Source organism: Ovis canadensis, chromosome 12 (genome assembly GCF_042477335.2).
Source record: "Ovis canadensis isolate MfBH-ARS-UI-01 breed Bighorn chromosome 12, ARS-UI_OviCan_v2, whole genome shotgun sequence".
NCBI lineage: Eukaryota > Metazoa > Chordata > Mammalia > Artiodactyla > Bovidae > Ovis > Ovis canadensis.
Genome location: NC_091256.1, coordinates 19,486,249 through 19,506,982, shown reverse-complemented (window position 1 = coordinate 19,506,982; position 20,734 = coordinate 19,486,249).

The following is a 20,734-nucleotide window of genomic DNA, read 5'->3' as shown; positions in this document are numbered from 1 at the left end:
TATATTCTATATTTATATGCATGCACAGATTACCTTGGGCCAAAGTTCAGTCCAACTAAACAGACTTGCAAGTAGGAAGGACTCAATACACATCATAACACTGTGGAAATGACAATTGTCAAAAGAACTTTTAATCACTTCATACTTGCAAGTGTAAAAATTTTAGGAATACTGGCTATGTGTAAAAAGCAAAAAAAAAAAAAAAAAAAACCAGAAAAAGAGTCTTTTAAAAAGGATAGTTTATATTTTCTGTTGAAATAGACCAATCATATTTACATTAAGACTGAATTTTCCCATGAGGAGCTGATGATCTAAGCCACAGTCAGCTCCAGGTCTTGTTTTGGCTGACTGTATACAGCTCCTCCATCTTCAGCTACAAAGAATATAATCAAGAACAATTGTTTTTTTTTTTTTTTAATATATTGACCATTTGGTTATGCCCATGTGTAACGTCATCTCTTGTGTTGTTGAAAAAGGGTGTTTTCTGTGACTAGTGCAGTCTCTTTGCAGAATTCTATTAGTTTTTGTCCTGCTTTATTTTGTACTCCAAGGCCAAAGTTTCTGGTTACTCCAAGAATCTTGACTTTCCACTTTTGCATTCATATCCCCTATGGTGAATAAGGCATCTATTTTTGGTGTTAGTCCTAGGAAGTTTTCTAGGTCTTCATAGAACTGGTTAACTTCAGCTTCTTCATCATTGGTGGTTGGGACATAGACTTGGATTACTGTGATGTTGAATGGTTTGCATTTGAAAAGAATTGAGATCATTCTGTCATTCTTAAGGTTACATCCAAGTACTGCATTTTGAACTCCTGTTGATTATAAGGGCAACTCAATTTCTTCTATGCGATTCTTGCCCACAGTAGTAGATATAATGGCCATTTTATTTAAATTCACCTATTTCTGTCCATTTCAGTTCACTGATTCTTAGGATGTTGATATTTACTCTTCCCATCTCCTGCTTGACCATGTCAAACTCACCTTGATTCATGGACCTAACATTCCAGGTTCAAGGCTTTGGTCTATTCAGTAGTCTTGTACTTATGTGAGAGCTGGACAATAAAGACGGCAGAGCATCAAAGAATTGATACTTTCAAATTGAGATGACTCTTCAGAGTCCCTTGGAAAGCAAGCAGATCAAATCAGTCAATCTCAAAAGAAATCAACCCAGAACACTCTTTGGAAAGATTGATCTGGAAGCTGCATCTCCTGATGTGAAGAGTTGATGCACTGGAAAAGACCCTGATGCTGGGAGATTAAGGCAGAAAGAGAAGACAATGACAAAGGATGAGATGATTGGATGGCATCACTGATTCAATGGACATGAACTTGTGCAAACTCTGGGAGATACTGAAGGGATATGGAAGCCTAGCATGCTGTAGTTCATGGGGTCGCGAAGAGTTGGACACAACTTGATGATTGAGCAACATTTACATTGAATGTGAATCTTTCCCCAAGACTTCAAGAAGCTCCAATGAGAAGTTTAAATGTTATGAACATAAACTCTTTCAGAATTTTATTTTGTTAAAATTTATATAAATATCCAATGTCTGAGACTACAAATATGTATTTTTGAGACCTTTTATTTATTTATTTATTTATTTTTTTAAATTTTTAGTTTTTTATTTTTTAAATTTTAAAATCTTTAATTCTTACATGCATTCCCAAACATGAACCCCCCTCCCACCTCCCTCCCCAGAACATCTTTCTGGGTCATCCCCATGCACCAGCCCCAAGCATGTTGCATCCTGCGTCAGACATAGACTGGCGATTCAATTCACATGATAGTATACATGTTAGAATGTCATTCTCCCAAATCATCCCACCCTCTCCCTCTCCCTCTGAGTTCAAAAGTCCATTATACACATCTGTGTCTCTTTCCCTGTCTTGCATACAGGGTCATCATTGCCATCTTCCTAAATTCCATATATATGTGTTAGTATACTGTATTGGTGTTTTTCTTTCTGGCTTACTTCACTCTGTATAATTGGCTCCAGTTTCATCCATCTCATCAGAACTGATCCAAATGAATTCTTTTTAATGGCTGAGTAATACTCCATTGTGTATATGTACCACAGCTTTCTTATCCATTCATCTGCTGATGGACATCTAGGTTGTTTCCATGTCCTGGCTATTATAAACAGTGCTGCGATGAACATTGGGGTACATGTGTCTCTTTCCATTCTGGTTTCCTCGGTGTGTATGCCCAGAAGTGGGATTGCTGGGTCATAAGGTAGTTCTATTTGCAATTTTTTAAGGAATCTCCACACTGTTCTCCATAGTGGCTGTACTAGTTTGCATTCCCACCAACAGTGTAGGAGGGTTCCCTTTTCTCCACACCCTCTCCAGCATTTATTGCTTGCAGATTTTTGGATCGCAGCCATTCTGACTGGTGTGAAGTGGTACCTCATTGTGGTTTTGATTTGCATTTCTCTAATAATGAGTGATGTTGAGCATCTTTTCATGTGTTTGTTAGCCATCCGTATGTCTTCTTTGGAGAAATGTCTATTTAGTTCTTTGGCCCATTTTTTGATTGGGTCGTTTATTTTTCTGGAGTTGAGCTGCAGAAGTTGCTTGTATATTTTTGAGATTAGTTGTTTGTCAGTTGCTTCATTTGCTATTATTTTCTCCCATTCAGATGGCTGTCTTTTCACCTTGCTTATATTTTCCTTTGTTGTGCAGAAGCTTTTAATTTTAATTAGATCCCATTTGTTTATTTTTGCTTTTATTTCCAGCATTCTGGGAGGTGGATCATAGAGGATCCTGCTGTGATTTATGTCTGAGAGTGTTTTGCCTATGTTCTCCTCTAGGAGTTTTATAGTTTCTGATCTTACATTTAGATCTTTAATCCATTTTGAGTTTACCTTTTATTTAAAGCTTTTGAAATGTTTGAGGTGGAAGCATTCATCTTCTTCCTCTGCCAGACATCCAAGTGCATGGTGTTCTTCTCACTTGTAATTATTGTGAACAAGATATTCTGGAATCAGTTATTGCACTAATGCTTAGAAGAGAACTAAGGGGACTTCTGTGGTCATACATGCTTATTTATACCAGTGAAATGTGGGTAACTAAGTCTAATCATGAAAGCTGTCAAATACAGCCTGATAAAACCAAAAGATTATTATATACAGAGGGAAACATACTTTTTGCACATGGTTTGGGATATTTGATTTTTTTTTTTCTATTAGAAGGAGTGTAAATTTTTTCACATATCCCTGGGCTCTACAAATAAATACATTCCTGAGCAACTTTTGGATGAAATAGTCATTCTTCTGAGTAGCATTTTTACTGTTTCAATTTTCCTAAAACTTTCCTCCTTTAAGGTAAATGGCCATCTAGCAGAACATTAATAACAAAGAATTTCCCATGTCACTCTCTTCATTGACTTGCAAATGCAATCATTCTTGTTCTCTTTTGAAAATAGAGGATTGCAGTGTACTGCCTTACAGGCTGCAATTCTCATCAGAGTTATACAAAGAGCTTGTTCCATTTCCAATTCATATCTGGAAAAACACTACTGAAATATGCCATATTTTGTATGCAAAGTTTATTCTATCCTTCAATGAGAAAAGAAGAATCTACCTTTCTAACTAAGATATAAGTAATATAATTAAAGTCAATGGAACAGTCCATATCAGAAAAATGGGAAAATCTGGGTCCAAGAGTCAAATTTGTTATTGTTCAGTTGTAAGTCATGTCTGACACTTTGCAACCCCATGGACTGCAGTATGCCAGGCTTCCCTGTCTTTCACCATCTCCCTGAGTTTGCTCAAACTCATGTCCATTGAGTCAGTGATGCCATCCAAGCATCCCTGCTGCCCTCTTCTCCTTTTGGCTTCAATCTTTCCCAACATCAGGATTCAAGAGTCAAGTACAAGTCAAATGACTTAAAATAGAGATATAGGTGAATTCAAAACAATGGGGAAAATGGGATTATTTTCAAGTTTTAAAGAAAGATTTAAATAGATTATGGTTTTCTATATCCTTTTAAGAACGACCCCATAAGCAGGATATGTTAGAGCTGTAAATGCATATGTGTGTGTGTGTATTCTAATTTTGTGGAATATATTTCACTTTTTTGATTAAGATTTGTCTTAAAAATGAATAGCTAACATTAAAAAAGAGAAATAAATTTGGAAAATTCTAATTGACTGGGCCAATTAAAACTCCTTTTCCATACATCAACATGAATCCGCCATGAGTGTACACGTGTTCCCAATCTTGAACCCACCTCCCACCTCCTTCCCCAAAATCTGTCTGGGTCATCCTAGTGCACCAGCCCCAAGCATCCTGTACCCTACATCGAACATAGACTGGCAATTTGTTTCTTATATGATATTATACATGTTTCAGTGCCATTCTCCCAAATCATCCCACCTTCTCCCTCTCCCGCAGAGTCCAAAAGACTGTTCTATACATCTGTGTCTCTTTTGCTGTCTTGCATAGAAGGTTATTGTTAGAATCTTTCTAAATTCCATATATATGTGTTAGTATACTGTATTGGTATTTTCTTTCTGGCTTACTTCACTCTGTATAATTGGCTCCAGTTTCACCCACCTCATTAGAACTGATTCAAATGTATTCTTTTTAATGGCTGAGTAATACTCCATTGTGTATATGTACTGCAGCTTTCTTATCCATTCATCTGCTGATGAACATCTAGGTTGCTTCCATGTCCTGGCTATTATAAACAGTGCTGTGATGAACATTGGGGTATACGTGTCTCTTTCAATTCTGGTTTCCTTGGTGTGTATGGCAAAACCAATACAGTATTGTAAAGTAAAATAAAGTTAAATATATATATATATATTGTATTGGTTTTGTCATACATCAACATATTTTCTAGTAATTAGCTTATGCTGTTCACAAACTTGTTTATGTGTTTTGCCCTTTACTTACTGTGAATTAAATTATATTTTAAGTTTGTTTTCTTTTTTAAAAAAATAAAATAAAATACAGCAAGGCCATAGGTCACTGTGAAACTCAGCCAAAGTGACAATAAAAGATCTCAGAGGCAAAAAAAAAAAAAAAAGAAAAAAGAAAACACCTCGTTTTCATCATATAACAGAGAACTGAAAAAATAGAATTTAAAAGTATTAAAAAGTCATAATCCAGGAAAAGACTGGACAAGTGATTTCATTATGGTTTGTTGTCTTGATTTTTTTAGGTAAAATCTAGTGCTACATGTCTATCAGCTAAGGATATGGGTAACAGTGAAAAAACATGCCCTCCTAGAGAAATATTTTATACAACATCATCTCAAAGGTCTCTCCAACTTCAGCATATTTGAGAATAAAAGAAGCCTAATTGGAAAATAAAGATATATTTTTTTAAAAATCCCAAATCTATTTCAGTACAAATTTACCAAAGGGTGTCTTTCCTTCTTATACATTGCTGTGGTAATTTTTTTAGTCTAGAAATCAGTTTAAATAAATGATAATAAAGGCTTCCTATAAAAAAAAATAGGGTATTTATGCTTTTGTTTTATTTTATAAACTTCAATTGCAACTTGTTCAGTTGATCCTCTCCAAAGTCTTTTAAATGATGGCTTGTATTTTAATTTAGAAAAAGTTGAATTTGGGATTTGGTTGCAGTTTTAGACTAGAGACATTTAAGTTTCTGATTTCAACTCCCTTTAGAAAACTCAGCTGAAAGAGACGGGAAACAGTAGTCATACAACTATGTTTTTTTACAGAAAAGCTCCATGGCTGGAATTTTGCTGTGAAAAATTGCCGCCCCATAATGTGTACTAGTTTATACTTACTTATGTATTCAAAAGCAGAGACATTACTTTGCCGACTAAGGTCCGTCTAGTCAAGGCTATGGTTTTTCCTGCGGTCATGTATGGATGTGAGAGTTGGACTGTGAAGAAGGCTGAGCGCCAAAGAATTGATGTTTTTGAACTGTGGTGTTGGAGAAGACTCTTGAGAGTCCCTTGGACTGCAAGGAGATCCAACCAGTCCATTCTGAAGGCGATCAATCCTGGGATTTCTTTGGAAGGAATGATGCTAAAGCTGAAGCTCCAGTATTTTGGCCACCTCATGCGAAGAGTTGACTCATTGGAAAAGACTCTGATGCTGGGAGGGATTGGGGGCAGGAGGAGAAGGGGATGACCGAAGATGAGATGGCTGGATGGCATTACGGACTCAATGGACGTGAGTCTGAGTGAACTCCGAGAGTTGGTGATGGACAGGGAGGCCTGGCGTGCTGCGATTCATGGGGTCGCTAAGAGTTGGACACGACTGAGTGACTGAACTGAACTGAATGGTTTATTTAGGTGTAGTGCTGCAGGAAGTCATAACAACACTCATAGTATTTCAAATACTAATTTTAATAAAATATTCTAGCAAGTTGAAACTTTGGAGTTAGGCAACTAGCATTCTTGATGCTAAATTTGCTTTCTTGGAAGCTTAGGGACATTGAGAACTCCCAGTAGTTGTTCAGGGCACAAAGACACTGTCAATCTCTCCTAGAGTGTAATTTAGTACTCTGGAAATAAAAACAGATATTCTCCAGGTCCAATACTTACTATCTTGATTAAATTTATATTTGAGAATGAGACCAGAGCTGGTTAAGCTCCTCAATTCTTTTTAGTGTGCTAAAAGTAGAGAAAAAGTTAACAAATAAAGGATAGACTGAGCCGTCTAATGTTAAAGGTACAGATGTGTGTGGGAGAGATGATACCTGTCATATGAAGGGTCTGACTGCCTGCCCAAACAAAAACCTCAGGCTGCAAACTCAGATGTGGTTGTAAATTCCACGATCTGTTTATGATATTTGCATATGCTTGAAGGAGTGTGGCCTTAGTGGAAATAGCTCACATTAACCAAATTCACAAGAGACTAACCTACTGACCAAATGACAAACCATTAATGTGTAAAGAGGAATGCAAAATGACAACTTATTAATGTGTTGAGAGAAATGTAAAATGACAAACCATTGATGTATAAAGAGAAACGTAACTCTCAAGGAGAGTATAACATTCATTGCCTTTATTTGGGAAGATGCTCCTAGTGGAAAAATCCTCATGAAAAGCACAAAAATGTTATAGTTGGATCATGGAAATAATTTTCACTTAGGATCGCATTTGCTGAGCAGGTCTGTTCTAATAGACAAAGCTAAAAACCTAATAAAACATCTGTACTCTTTTGAGTCTTAAAGATAATATGGCTGCTATTTCCTTTCTGTTCATACAGCCTTCTATTAGTCATGGTATATTAAAATAAATTGAGAGGAACCAAGTTGGTTAATTCAGATCTTACATAGAGTCTTGATATATGGAGTGTGGGTAGTGTAGCTGATCACTACAACTCCAGGAGTTGAGGATTACACTTGTTGTCCAGTGGTTAAGAATCTGTCTGCCAATACAGGGGACACAGGTTCAATCTGTGGTCTGGGAAGATTCCACATGCTGCAGAGCAACTAAGCCCATGTTCCATAGCTACTAAGCCCATGTTCCAGGGCCCTTGAGTCACAACTGCTGAGCCAGAGTGCCTAGAGCCTGTGCTCCACAACAAGAGAAGCCACTGAAATGAGAAGCCCAAGCACTTAACAAAGAATAGCCCTGGCTTGCCGCAACTAGAGAAGACCCAGCACACCAAATATAAATAAATTTTAAAATATGTGATTGAAATGGACTTGAAGTCTCCCTTTTTCCAACCTGCAACCTCTCCCACTCATGCTGTCCTGTTTATTCCCTAAAAAATTCTGGAGATTTGCCAACCAAAATGGAAAACCACTGAATTAAAGGAAGCAGTATCCTCTGATGGTCAGGGATGAAATCTTATTTGCCCAGGGTTTCTTTTCTCATAAAGCAAGATGATAATACCATCTTCCTGTACTGGTTTGGATGAGCTAGTTTACAATTTAGTAACAGCAACTCTGAAATCTTGGTGACATCAAAAAAAAAAAAAAAAGCTTATTCTTCACTCATGTTCAGACTCTTCACAATTTTTCTGCACTGATCTTGTTCTCACTCAGGACTTACACATTCTCTGAACACTGATGGAAGCTGAAGAAGAAAAAGAGAGGATGTGGATGCATGTGCAGGCTCTAGAAACTTCTACCCAGAAGTAACATATATTAATCCTGCTCACTTACTCTTGACTGAAGACAGGAAACCATTTTCAACGGTGATGGGAGTAAAACACAGCTGAGAGGAATACTAATCATTGTAACATGCAACCTAATACTAACCTTTACTTCAAACTTGAGAGGTGGTCAAGAAAATGACCTAAGGAAAGTAGCTTAGGTAAAATATTATGGCAATTATTATGTTTATTCTGGGGTCTATGTTGGATGGAAGAGAGAAGTTTAAGGTCATTTTGGAACACTTCCCAGCAGTAGAGTTTATTTACCTTTCTTTCACCATTGGTCCCTCAAGTGGGAAGTAGAATGGACACAAGTCCATCAGTGTTAGAAAGAGAACATGAGAACATAGCAGTGCTTCCTGGTAACTTTCTTTTTTTACTGAGTTCTATCTTGTTTTCTTATTTTCCTTAACATTAAATATGTTTACTCTCTCACTGGTCTGGAGAAACCAAATGGGAAATTTAACCAAAGCAACATCTTAGAGATGATGGAAAAGTTGCATGCCACAGAGGTTTTGGCAAGTTGGCAAACACTGAGTGCAATATCTGATAATAGAAAGAACAAGAATACTTGTTCTTTCATAATCAGTTATCAATGCTACTGAGAACTGACTACTTAAAATAGAGAATATTTGGTGGACTTGTCAATGTCTATCCATTTCTTAGACCTAAACATACATTTTGGTGAAAAAAATCATTGATATATGCTATAATTAATATAATATAGATAGATTGATGGGAAAGTTTGAGAGAAGGAGGAGAAGGGGGACACAGAGAATGAAATAGTTGGATGGCATTACCAACTCAATGGACAGGGATTTGAGCAAACTCTGGGAGACAGTAAAGGACAGGGAAGCCTGACATGCTTCAGTCCATAGGGTTACAGAGTCAGACATGACTTAGTGATTGAAAGACAGCAACAATACACATATAGATACTATTTCAAGTGTTTTTTCAAAAAAAATATTTTCATCTGAATAGCATTTTCAAAATATGGCATTTTACATTTCCCCTTCATGGTCTGTACAACACTAAGAGCAGAGACAATACTTTGCCTACAAAGGTCCATATAGCCAAGCTATGGTTTGTCCAGTAGTCATGTGTAGATGTGAAAGCTGGACGATAAAATGTGCTGAGCACCAAATAATTGATTTTTTTAAATTTTTTATTTTTTTTTTAGTTTTTTATTTTTTAAATTTTAAAATCTTTAATTCTTACATGCGTTCCCAAACATGACCCCCCCCCCCACCTCCCTCCCCATAACATCTCTCTGGGTCATCCCCATGCACCAGCCCCAAGCATGCTGTATCCTGCATCAGACATAGACTGGAGACTCATGAGTGCCCCTTGGACATCAAGGAGATCAAACTAGACAATCCTAAAGGAAATTAACCCTGAATATTGATTGGAAGCACTGAGGCTGAAACTGAAGTTTCAGTACTTTGGCCACTTGATGCAAAGACCCAATTCATTAGAAAAGACCCTGATGCTGGGAAAGATTGAAGGAAGGAGGAGAAGGGGACAACAGAGGATGAGATGGTTGGATGGCATCACAGACTCGATGGATATGAGTTGAGCAAGCGCCAGGAGATGGTGAAGGGCAGGGAAGCCTGGAGTGCTACAGTCCATGGGGTCACAAAGAATCAAACATAACTGAGTGGCTGGACAATGAACAACAAGAAGAGTAAGTAAATTCAAGAGAAGGTCACATACTCAGATACCAGGGCCTCTACCCTGCTTCAGAAAGAGATGTTATCATTATTTCTATCTATGTATATTTACATTTTTTATGGTTCTATGTGAAATCACTACACCTAACAATAAGAAATCAAAAATTAAAAAAAAGTGAATTCCATTAACATGTATTAAAAGAGTCTGATAGTATGATTATTAAGACTGCAGTCTCTGAAACTAGCCTGCTTGAGTTTATTAAAACAAGTTTGATATACAGTAGATCCAAGCCTTCTGCTTAGTTGGCCATTGATTTACTCAAAGGAATGACAAGCAAAGCCCATTTTCAAGTTCATATTTACAAATTCAAAGAATACACAAAAACATTTACTAATGTGCTAATTATATGGAGAAGGAAATGGCAACCCCTCCAGGATTCTTGCCTAGAGAATCCTGTGGATACAGGAGCCTGGTGGGCTGCTGTCAATAGGGTAACACAGAGTCGGACATGACTGAAGTGGCTTGGCATGCATGCACGCATGCACTGGAGAAGGAAATGGAAACCCACTCTAGGATTCTTGCCTGGAGAATCCCAGGGACAGAGAAGCCTGGTGGGCTGTCGTCTAAGGGGTCTCACGGAGTCAGACACAACTGAAGCGACTTAGCAGCAGCATCAATGTGCTAATTAACTCTTAGGGAGAAATTTGGAAACAAAATGAATTTGCAAATTAAAAGATGACTTCAAGCTTTAACTAAAAAAACAAAGAGAGTTACCAAAATATGTTAAATCACATTACCAGGTTCAGTTCAGTCTCTCAGTAGTTTCTGACTCTTTGCGATCCCATGGACTACAGCACACCAGGCTTCCCTGTCTATCATCAACTTTCTGGGCTTGCTCAAACTCATGTCCTTTGAGTCAGTGATGCCATCCAACAATCTCATCCTCTGTCGTCCCCTTCTTGTCATGCCTTCAATCTTTCGCACCATCAGGGTCTTTTCCTGTGAGTCAGTTCTTCCCAACTTGTGGCCAAAGTGTTGGAATTTCAGCTTCAGCACCAGTACTTACAATGAATATTTGGGATTGATTTCCTTTAGGATTGACTGGTTTCATATCCTTACAGTTCAAGGACTCTCAAGAATCTTCTCCAACACTACAGTTCAAAAGTATCAATTCTTCCATGCTTAGCTTTCTTTATAGTCCAACTCTCACATCCATACATGACTACTGAAAAAACCATAGCTTTGATTAGATGGACCTTTGTTGGCAAAGCAATGTCTCTGCTTTTTAATATGCTGCCCACGTAGGTCATGGCTTTTCTTCCAAGGAGCAAGTGTCCTTTAATTTCATGGCTGCAGTCGCCATCTGCAGTGATTTTGGAGGCCAAGAAAATAGAATTTCTCACTATTTTCATTGTTTCCCCATCGATTTCCCATGAAGTGATGATACTGGTTGCCATGATCTTAGTTTTTTTGAATGTTGAGTTTTAAGGCAACTATTTCACTCTCCTCTTTCACTTCCATCAGGAGAATCTTTAGTTCTTCTTCCTTTCTGCCATAATTGTGGTGTCATTTGTGTGTCTGAAGTTATTGTTATTTCTCCTGGCAATCTTGATTCCAGCCTGTGCTTCATCCAGCCCAGTGTTTCACATATAAATTTAATAATCATGTTGACAATATACAGTCTTGATGTACTCCTTTCCCAATTTGCAACTAGTAGTTGTTCCATGTCTGGTTCTATCTGTTGCTTCTTGACCAGCATGCAGATTTCTCAGGAGGCAGGTAAGTTGCTCTGGTACTCCCACCACTTTAAGAACTTTCCACAGTTTGCTGTGATCCACAGGAAGGCTTTGACATAGTCAAAAAGCAGAAGTAGATGTTTTTCTGGAACTCTCTTGATTTTTTGATGATCCAACAGATGTTGGCAATTTGATCTCTCTTTCCTTTGCTGTTTCTAAACCCAGCTTGCACATCTGGAATTTCATGGTTCACATATTATTGAAGCATGGCTTGGAGAATTTTGCACATTAATGTGCTAGCTTGTGAGATGAATGTAAGTGTGCAACAGTTTGAACATTTGTTGGCATTGCCTTTCTTTGGGATTGGAATGAAAACTCACCTTTTCCAGTTCTGTCGTCACTGCTGAGTTTTACAAATTTTATGGCATATTGAGTAAAGTACTTTCAGAGCATCATCTTTTAGGATTTGAAATAGCTCAACTGGAATTCCATCACCTCTACTAGGTTTGTTCATAATGATCCTTCCTAAGGCCCACTTGACTTCCCATTCCAGGATGTCTGGCTCTAGGTGAGAGATCACACCATCACAGTTATCTGGGTCATGAAGATCTTTTTTGTATAGTTCTTCTGTGTATTCTTGCCACCTCTTCTTAGTATCTTGTGCTTCTGTTAGGTCCATACCATTTCTGTCCTTTATTGTGCCCATCTTTGCATGAAATATTCCCTTGGTATCTCTAATTTTCTTGAATAGATCTCTAGTCTTTCCCATTCTATTGTTTTTTGGGGGATGGTCTTGATCACGGCTGCTTGTACAATGTCATGAACTTCTGTCCATAGTTCTTTAGGCACTCTGTCTATCATATTTAATCCCTTGAATTTATTTTTCACTTGCACTATATAGTCATAAGGGATTTGATTTAGGTCAGACCTGAATGGTTTAGTGGCTTTCCTTACTTTCTTCAGTTTAAGTCTGAATTTGGCAATAAGGAGTTTGTTATCATCAAATACAAGTAATACTCATATAAGAAAGGAAAAGTGAATAGTTTTTTAAATCCAGTTAATATTTCAATTGCTTCTGGTTCAGGATTCTGAAAATTTTGGTTAATTCTTGGCATTTTTCTATTTTTAGTTTTGTACTACACTTAAAATGTTTGTTGCAATTACATTATTGGAGGTAAATCTTTTTATTAAAGTCTTATTTTAGATGGTATGACCAACTGATAGCTCAGTCTTAAAGAAGAATAGCTTTGAACTGAGTCCATTTCTTCAGAAATACAGCTTCTAAAATTTATATTTGCCTTGTAAATTCATGATAATTTCTAGTTCAGAGGTTAAAGAGGATGATTTGAAAGTAACTTCTACTTCCAATTCAGCTTAAAAAATATATATAAATGTGCTTTAAAAGTAAATCATTGCATGATCTATAAGTATTCAAAATATTTGAGGGGAATGGAAATGGGATACTGGTGACAAGAAGATATCCCGAGATTTTTAACTTCTGCTTAGTATACAGAAAGCTGGAAAAGACATTGTTTCCAACATTTCACCAAGGAAAAACATACTCTATAAGGTCATTTTTTTTTTCTTGAGCTCATTAAAAATCTAAACTCACAGGATAATCAATTAGTTTGACATAGAAGCAAAGACCAAGCCCTGAAGGACAGACAATGATAAGAACCTCTTGGGAACAGAGAACAAAATTAAACCAAGACTCTCTTAGGAGGTGGTAGGGGGGTTCATGTTTGGGAACGCATGTACACCTGTGGTGCATTCATGTCAATGTATGGCAAAACCAATACAGTATTGTAAAGTAAAATAAAGAAATTTTAAAAAGAAAAGAAAAGAAAACAATAAGGAGGTTTCATCTACACTTTAAAGGGATGTTTAAAAGTCGAGTATGGACTGAAAGGAGAACCTATCAACTCTGGTAGTTGTGAGGGGAAGTTTGGCCTCACTAAAGCTTTCTTCTCCACTGGCCTCAACGGGTGCTCACAAATGACACTGAGAGCTGGGCAGGGTACCAGAAGGTTTCTAGGAGAGCTGAAAGCTTCCCAGAAGGAAGCTGCAGAGTGTCAGGAGAAAGAGGGTAGAAATCACTGAGAAAATCCACTCCCTACTCAGAGAGAAAAGGGCTGCTCAATAATGAGACTGAAGAAATACAATAAAGGACTCCCCCAGGATTAAAAAAAAAAAAAGTTTATACATGTTAATCTAAGCATGTAAATAATTTAAGGAAACATAAATAATCTAAATATGTAAACTAAAATATAAAGTTTGGTATAATGGATTAAAAGAAAAGAAAGACTAATTATATGCTGTCTACAGGAAATTCACATAAATATAATAAAAATACAATTTCAGTTGTAGACTTTAAGATTTCTGTGTCAGTCAATAGAAGCAATAAAATGGCAGTAATTTGGAAGATACAATCAAAACTATCAAGCAATTAGATCTGATTTATATTTGTATGACTTCCCACCAAACAGCAAAATAATACACTTTATTTTTAATTGGACATAGGACTTTAATAAAGATAGGCCCAATTCTGAGTCATGGTCAAGTAACTGATATCATATAAAGTATATTTTGTAGTCAAAATGAAATTATATTAAGAATGAATCATAGAACAGAAAAATGACTGGAAAATTCCTAAATATGTAGAACAAATATCACTCTTAAAACGAGCTTACACATCAAAAAGGAAAATATCAATTAGAAATTAAAAAATATTTTATACTGATTAAAAATGAAACCACAATGCATAAATTTTTTTAAGATGCAAATAGTACTATTTAGAAAGGGACTTAATAGAAAAGAGTAAAGAGAAATAGAGGAAACTTAACCTAAAAAAAAAGAAATAATAAGACAAAAGCAGAAATTAAAATATAAAAACAATAGAGGAAATTAATGAAACCTGACTAGGCAGTTGCTTGAAAAGAACCATGTAACTGATAAACCAAGCCAGAATGATCAAGGGGGGGGGGGGGAAAAAAAAAGGAAAAACATAAATTAAAACATAGAAGATGATGTCATAACACATCAAATATATATTGCAATGATTACAATATGTATTAGAATTATGTGGCCCTATATATGTTTAATAAATTTAATTCATAGTTGAAAACTATCCAGAAACATCAACCTTTCCAGGTCAAGGTGACTTTAGTGGAGATTCCTACAAATCATGTATAGAAGAAATAATCCCAATTGTATTCAAACATTTTCAGAAAGTAAAAGTGTATCTAAAACTTTCTATTCCTTTTACAAGGACTGCTTGTTTCTGATATAAAAGTTAGATATATACATTACAACAGAAGTAAACCGGAGACAACAATCACTAATGAAAATAGAAACAACAAAGTATTAGTGAATGAAATATACCAATATACTAAAAGAAAAATATTATCATGACTGATGGGTTTTACCAGGGAAATGCAAGGCTGATTCAACATTTAAAAGTTAGCATAATTCAATAAGACAGAAACATGGGTTCAGGCAAGAAAATGCATGTTAGGAATGCTCATTAAGTTTCCATAACTTAGAGGCTCAACAAATAAAATGTTCAACAAAAGTCACTTATGCCTGAGTCTCAAATAAAAACCCCAAATCAAATATGCTAAAATTAATAAAGATGTATATAAAGAAAATTTGGCCCAAATATACATATTTGAAAACTTACAATATTTCACACACTTTCATTGAGAAGTTGTGAGAGGAGACACATATATAGTCATTTGATTTTCTTGTTATTTTTATTAAATTGAAATTTTAGTTTTAACTCTTTAATGCTATTTCTTCAACTTTTACTTCTGGTTTTTCCCACACTAAGAGTTGGTAGCAGCACTTTCTTTTACTATATCATTTTATCACATGAAAGTGAAAGTGTCATTTCTGACTCTTTGAGACCCCATGGAGTCCTCTGTACATGGAATTCCCCAGACAAGAATACTGGAATTCATTGCAGTTCCCTTATCCAAGGGACCTTCTCAACCCAGGAATTGAACCAGGGTCTCCCCCAAGGGCCAGATTCTTTACCATCTGAGCCACCAGGGAACATACTGGACGCCTGCTATTCTAGAAGCATACATGCACTCATGCTGTCACTTCAGTCATGTCCAACTCTTTGCGACCCCCATGGACCATAGCCTGCCAGGCTCCTCTGCCCATGGAATTCTCCACAAAAGAATGCTGGAGTGGGTTGCCATGCCCTCCTCCATGGGATCTTCCCCACCCTGGGACTGAACTCGTGTCTCTCATGTCTCCTGCGTTGGCAGGCAAGTTCCTTACCACAAGTGCCACCTGGGAAGCCCCTCTAGAAGTGTAACCAAATCACTTAATTAAGGAAGTAATAAAAAGATGAGGGAATTTTATGTCTGGAGAGCACTTAGTAACACTTACCTCAATACCATAATATTATAGATTATAAAAGAAAATGTAAACAATTTACATTTGGCCACTGTCTGGTTGGCACGGTAACTGAATTGCATTGACTATAGACCCACTGCTGTTCTCTAGAAGTAGATCAGGATATCTGACAATTGCTTAGACTAGTATCTTTACACAGCACAGAAACATTTTGGGGAATGAAATTTTTTAAGGTTTTATACTTACATTATGCCTCAAACTGGATTTCACTTATGTTTAGTTATTTCATCAAATTTGTTCAATCCAGTGAAATCTTCAAAATAAAAAAAGTTTATCTAAAATTTAATTACTTTCTTCTATAATTTTCATGAGACGAATCTCTGAATATAAAATAGCTTTGTTTTGTCCATGATTTGTGTGTGTGTATTCTAAATTGATAAAGGTAGTATATAGAGGTAAAATGAACCATAAAACATGATGGAGGATTTTTAAAAGCTATCTTATTTTCAATAAGTACCTAATGCTGAAAAATAAGACATAAATATATTTAAAAACTCAAGAAAATAATTGATAAGGTTAAAAATATAGCCTGAACATGTAGCCTGAACATTTGTAAAGGAACTATGCATTGATATTTTTATACTGCATCTAACTTGGTCCTCAGTGACATCTCTTGTCTTCTTTTCTGTCCTGAAATGTGCAGCTAGAGCCTAATAACTATTTCAACTATGATTTGTAAAGGTTTTACCTAAGTTTAGTTAAGGTTTATAAAAAATCTAATAGTAAGAATATAGATACATATATATATATATATTTTTATAAAACACATACTCAACTTTTCTGGTTTGATGCAAGGTGAATATTTTATAACTTAAAGAGGAGAGATAAATTGTTTCTTACTGTAAAGTTCAAAATATGCTTCATCAATTACCACAAGGACAAAAACTACTTTAAAAATGTAAGTTTACACACTTAAATGACATAGAAATATATGTTAAACCAGTGGAATATGATATTTCCATATACCTTTTCTGAAATACCTAGTTAGCAGAGACATGATTTTGCCAACAAAGATCAGTCTAGTCAAGGCTATGGTTTTTTCAGTAGTCATGTACGGATGTGAGAGTTGGACTGTGATTATTACCTCCTACTTATATGTCTGGTTGAACATACTGGTTCCAAATAGGAAAAGGAGTACGTCAAGGCTGTATATTGTCACCCTGCTTATTTAACTTATATGCAGAGTACATCATGAAAAACGCTGGACTGGGAGAAACACAAGCTGGAATCAAGATTGCCGGGAGAAATATCAATAACCTCAGATATGCAGATGACACCACCCTTATGGCAGAAAGTGAAGAGGAGCTAAATAGCCTCTTGATGAAAGTGAAAGAGGAGAGTGAAAAAGTTGGATTAAAGCTCAACATTCAGAAAATGAAGATCATGGCATCTGGTCCCATCACTTCATGGGAAATAGATGGGGAAACAGTGGAAACAGTGTCAGACTTAATTTTTTTGGGCTCCAAAATTACTGCAGATGGTGATTGCAGCCATGAAATTAAAAGACGCTTACTCCTTGGAAGGAAAGTTATGACCAACCTAGATAGCATATTCAAAAGCAGAGACATTACTTTGTTGATGAAGGTCTGTCTAGTCAAGGCTACGGTTTTTCCTGCGGTCATGTATGTATGCGAGAGTTGGACTGTGAAGAAGGCTGAGTGCCAAAGAATTGATGCTTTTGAACTGTGGTGTTGGAGAAGACTCTTGAGAGTCCCTTGGACTGCAAGGAGATCCAACTAGTCTATTCTGAAGGAGATCAACCCTGGGATTTCTTTGAAAGGAATGATGCTAAAGGTGAAGCTCCAGTACTTTGGCCACCTCATGTGAAGAGTTGACTCATTGGAAAAGACTCTGATGCTGGGAGGGATTGGGGGCAGGAGAAGAAGGGGACTGCAGAGGATGAGATGGCTGGATGGCATCACGGACTTGATGGACTTGAGTCTGAGTGAACTCCACGAATTGGTGATGGACAGGGAGGCCTGGCGTGCTGTGATTCATGGGGTCGCAAAGAGTTGGACATGACTGAGTGACTGAACTGAACTGAACTGAACCTATATGTCAACTTTGTTTATATATTCTGACAAAAATAGCACACTACATGGCAGGTTTGTGTTCCTTCTGCTATGTTTTTATATGACATATTTGCATGTAAAATATTTCTCTTAATTATGAAAAAACAGTTACTTTTGCATGATTAATACAAAAATGTTGATTGAAATACCTCTGTTACTGCTTAGAACTAATCAATGAAAAGACAGGCATGGTACCTCTGCAGCTCACACTCTAGTCCTTGCTTCTGAATGGAAAAGACACATTTTCCACTAGTCCCTCTTTATAACAGCAAAAGAGAGCAGACACAGTTTTATACCATAGGTTTTCTCCTCTTCTTAAATTTTGGAAGAGCTTTTAATAGCTAAATATTTGATTAGCTAGTGCTGTTTGCCTGTCATGCTTGAATATGTCTGTCATCATTTTCCAAACTGTTAAAGTATATGGTTTGCCTATATAGTTACACAACAGCAATCCCTATTTTACACTGGAAAGAGTTATTTTGAAAACTCTAAGTTCCTGTAACATAAAGAAGATACTCAATAGCTCTGTGATTTATTTAATTCTTTATTTCTCTTTTTCATTTGTTCATTATTCTGGCACCATACCTTGTCTTAGTTCAGACTGTCCTAATAAAATATTGCAGGCTCAGTTCAGTTCAATTCAGTCACTCGGTCATGTCCAACTCTTTGCAACCCCATGAATTGCAGCATACCAGGCCTCCTTGTCCATCACCATCTCCCGGAGTTTACTCAGACTCACGTCCATCGAGTCCGTGATGCCATCCAGCCATCTCATCCTCTTTGTCAGGTTTTGGTATTAGGGTGATGGTGGCCTCATAGAATGAGTTTGGAAGTTTACCTTCCTTTGCAATTTTCTGGAAGAGTTTCAGTAGGATAGGTGTTAGCTCTTCTCGAAATTTTTGGTAGAATTCAGCTATGAAGCCATCTGGACCTGGGCTTTTATTTGCTGGAAGATTTCTGATTGCAGTTTCAATTTCCGTGCTTGTGATGGATGGGTTAAGATTTTCTATTTCTTCCTGGTTCAGTTTTGGAAAGTTGTACTTTTCTAAGAATTTGTCCATTTCTTCCACGTTGTCCATTTTATTGGCATATAATTGCTGATAGTAGTCTCTTATGATCCTTTGTATTTCTGTGTTGTCTGTTGTGATGTCTCCATTTTCATTTATAATTTTATTGATTTGATTTTTCTCCCTTTGTTTCTTAATGAGTCTGGCTGATAGTTTGTCAGTTTTATTTATCCTTTCAAACAACCAGCTTTTGGCTTTGTTGATTTTTGCTATGGTCCCTTTTGTTTCGTTTGCATTTATTTCTCCCCTAATTTTTAAGATTTCTTTCCTTCTACTAACTCTGGGGTTCTCCATTTCTTCCTTTTCTAGTTGCTTTCGGTGTAGAGTTAGGTTATTTATTTGACTTTTTCCTTGTTTCTTGAGGTATGCCTATATTGCTATGAACTTTCCTCTTAGCACTGCTTTTATAGTGTCCCACAGGTTTTGGGTTGTTGTGTTTTCATTTTCATTCATTTATATGCATATTTTGATTTCTTTTTTGATTTCTTCTGTGATGTGTTGGTTATTCAGAAGTGTGTTGTTCAGCCTCCATATGTTGGAATTTTTAATAGTTTTTCTCCTGTAATTGAGATCTAATCTTAATGCATTATGGTCAGAAAAGATGCTTGGAATGATTCTGATTTTTTTGAATTTATCAAGTTTAGATTTATGGCCCAGGATGTGATCTATCCTGGAGAAGGTTCCGTGAGCACTTGAGAAAAAGGTGAAATTCATTGTTTTGGGGTGAAATGTCCTATAGATATCAATTAGGTCTAACTGGTCTATTGTATCATTTAAAGTTTGCGTTTCTTTGTTAATTTTCTGTTTAGTTGATCTGTCCATAGGTGTGAGTGGGGTATTAAAGTCTCCCACTATTATTGTGTTACTGTTTATTTCCCCTTTCATACTTGCTAGCATTTGTCTTACATAATGCAGTGCTCCTATGTTGGGTGCATATATATTTATAATTGTTATATCTTGTTCTTGGATTGATCCTTTGATCATTATATAGTGGCCTTCTTTGTCTCTTTTCACAGCCTTTGTTTTAAAGTCTATTTTATCGGATATGAGTATTGCCACTCCTGCTTTCTTTTGGTCTCTATTTGCATGATATATCCTTTTCCAGCCCTTCACTTTCAGTCTGTATGTGTCCCTTGTTTTGAGGTGGGTCTCTTGTAGGCAGCATATATAGGGATCTTGTTTTTGTATCCATTCAGCCAGTCTTTACCTTTTGGTTGGGGCATTCAACCCATTTACATTTAAGGTAATTATTGATAAGTATGATCCCGTTGCCATTTTCTTTATTGTTTTGGGTTCGGGTTTATACACCCTTTTTGTGTTTCCTGTCTAGAGAATATCCTTTAGCATTTGTTGGAGAGCTGGTTTGGTGGTGCTGAATTCTCTCAGCTTTTGCTTGTCTGTAAAGGTTTTGATTTCTCCTTCGTAATTGAATGAGATCCTTGCTGGGTACAGTAATCTGGGCTGTAGGCTATTTTCTTTCATCACTTTAAGTATATCTTGCCATCCTCTCCTGGCCTGAAGAATTTCTATTGAAAGATCAGCTGTTATCCTTATAGGAATCCCCTTGTGTGTTATTTGTTGTTATTCCCTTGCTGCTTTTAATATTTGTTCTTTGTGTTTGATCTTTGTTTATTTGATTAATATGTGTCTTAGGGTGTTTCGTCTTGGGTTTA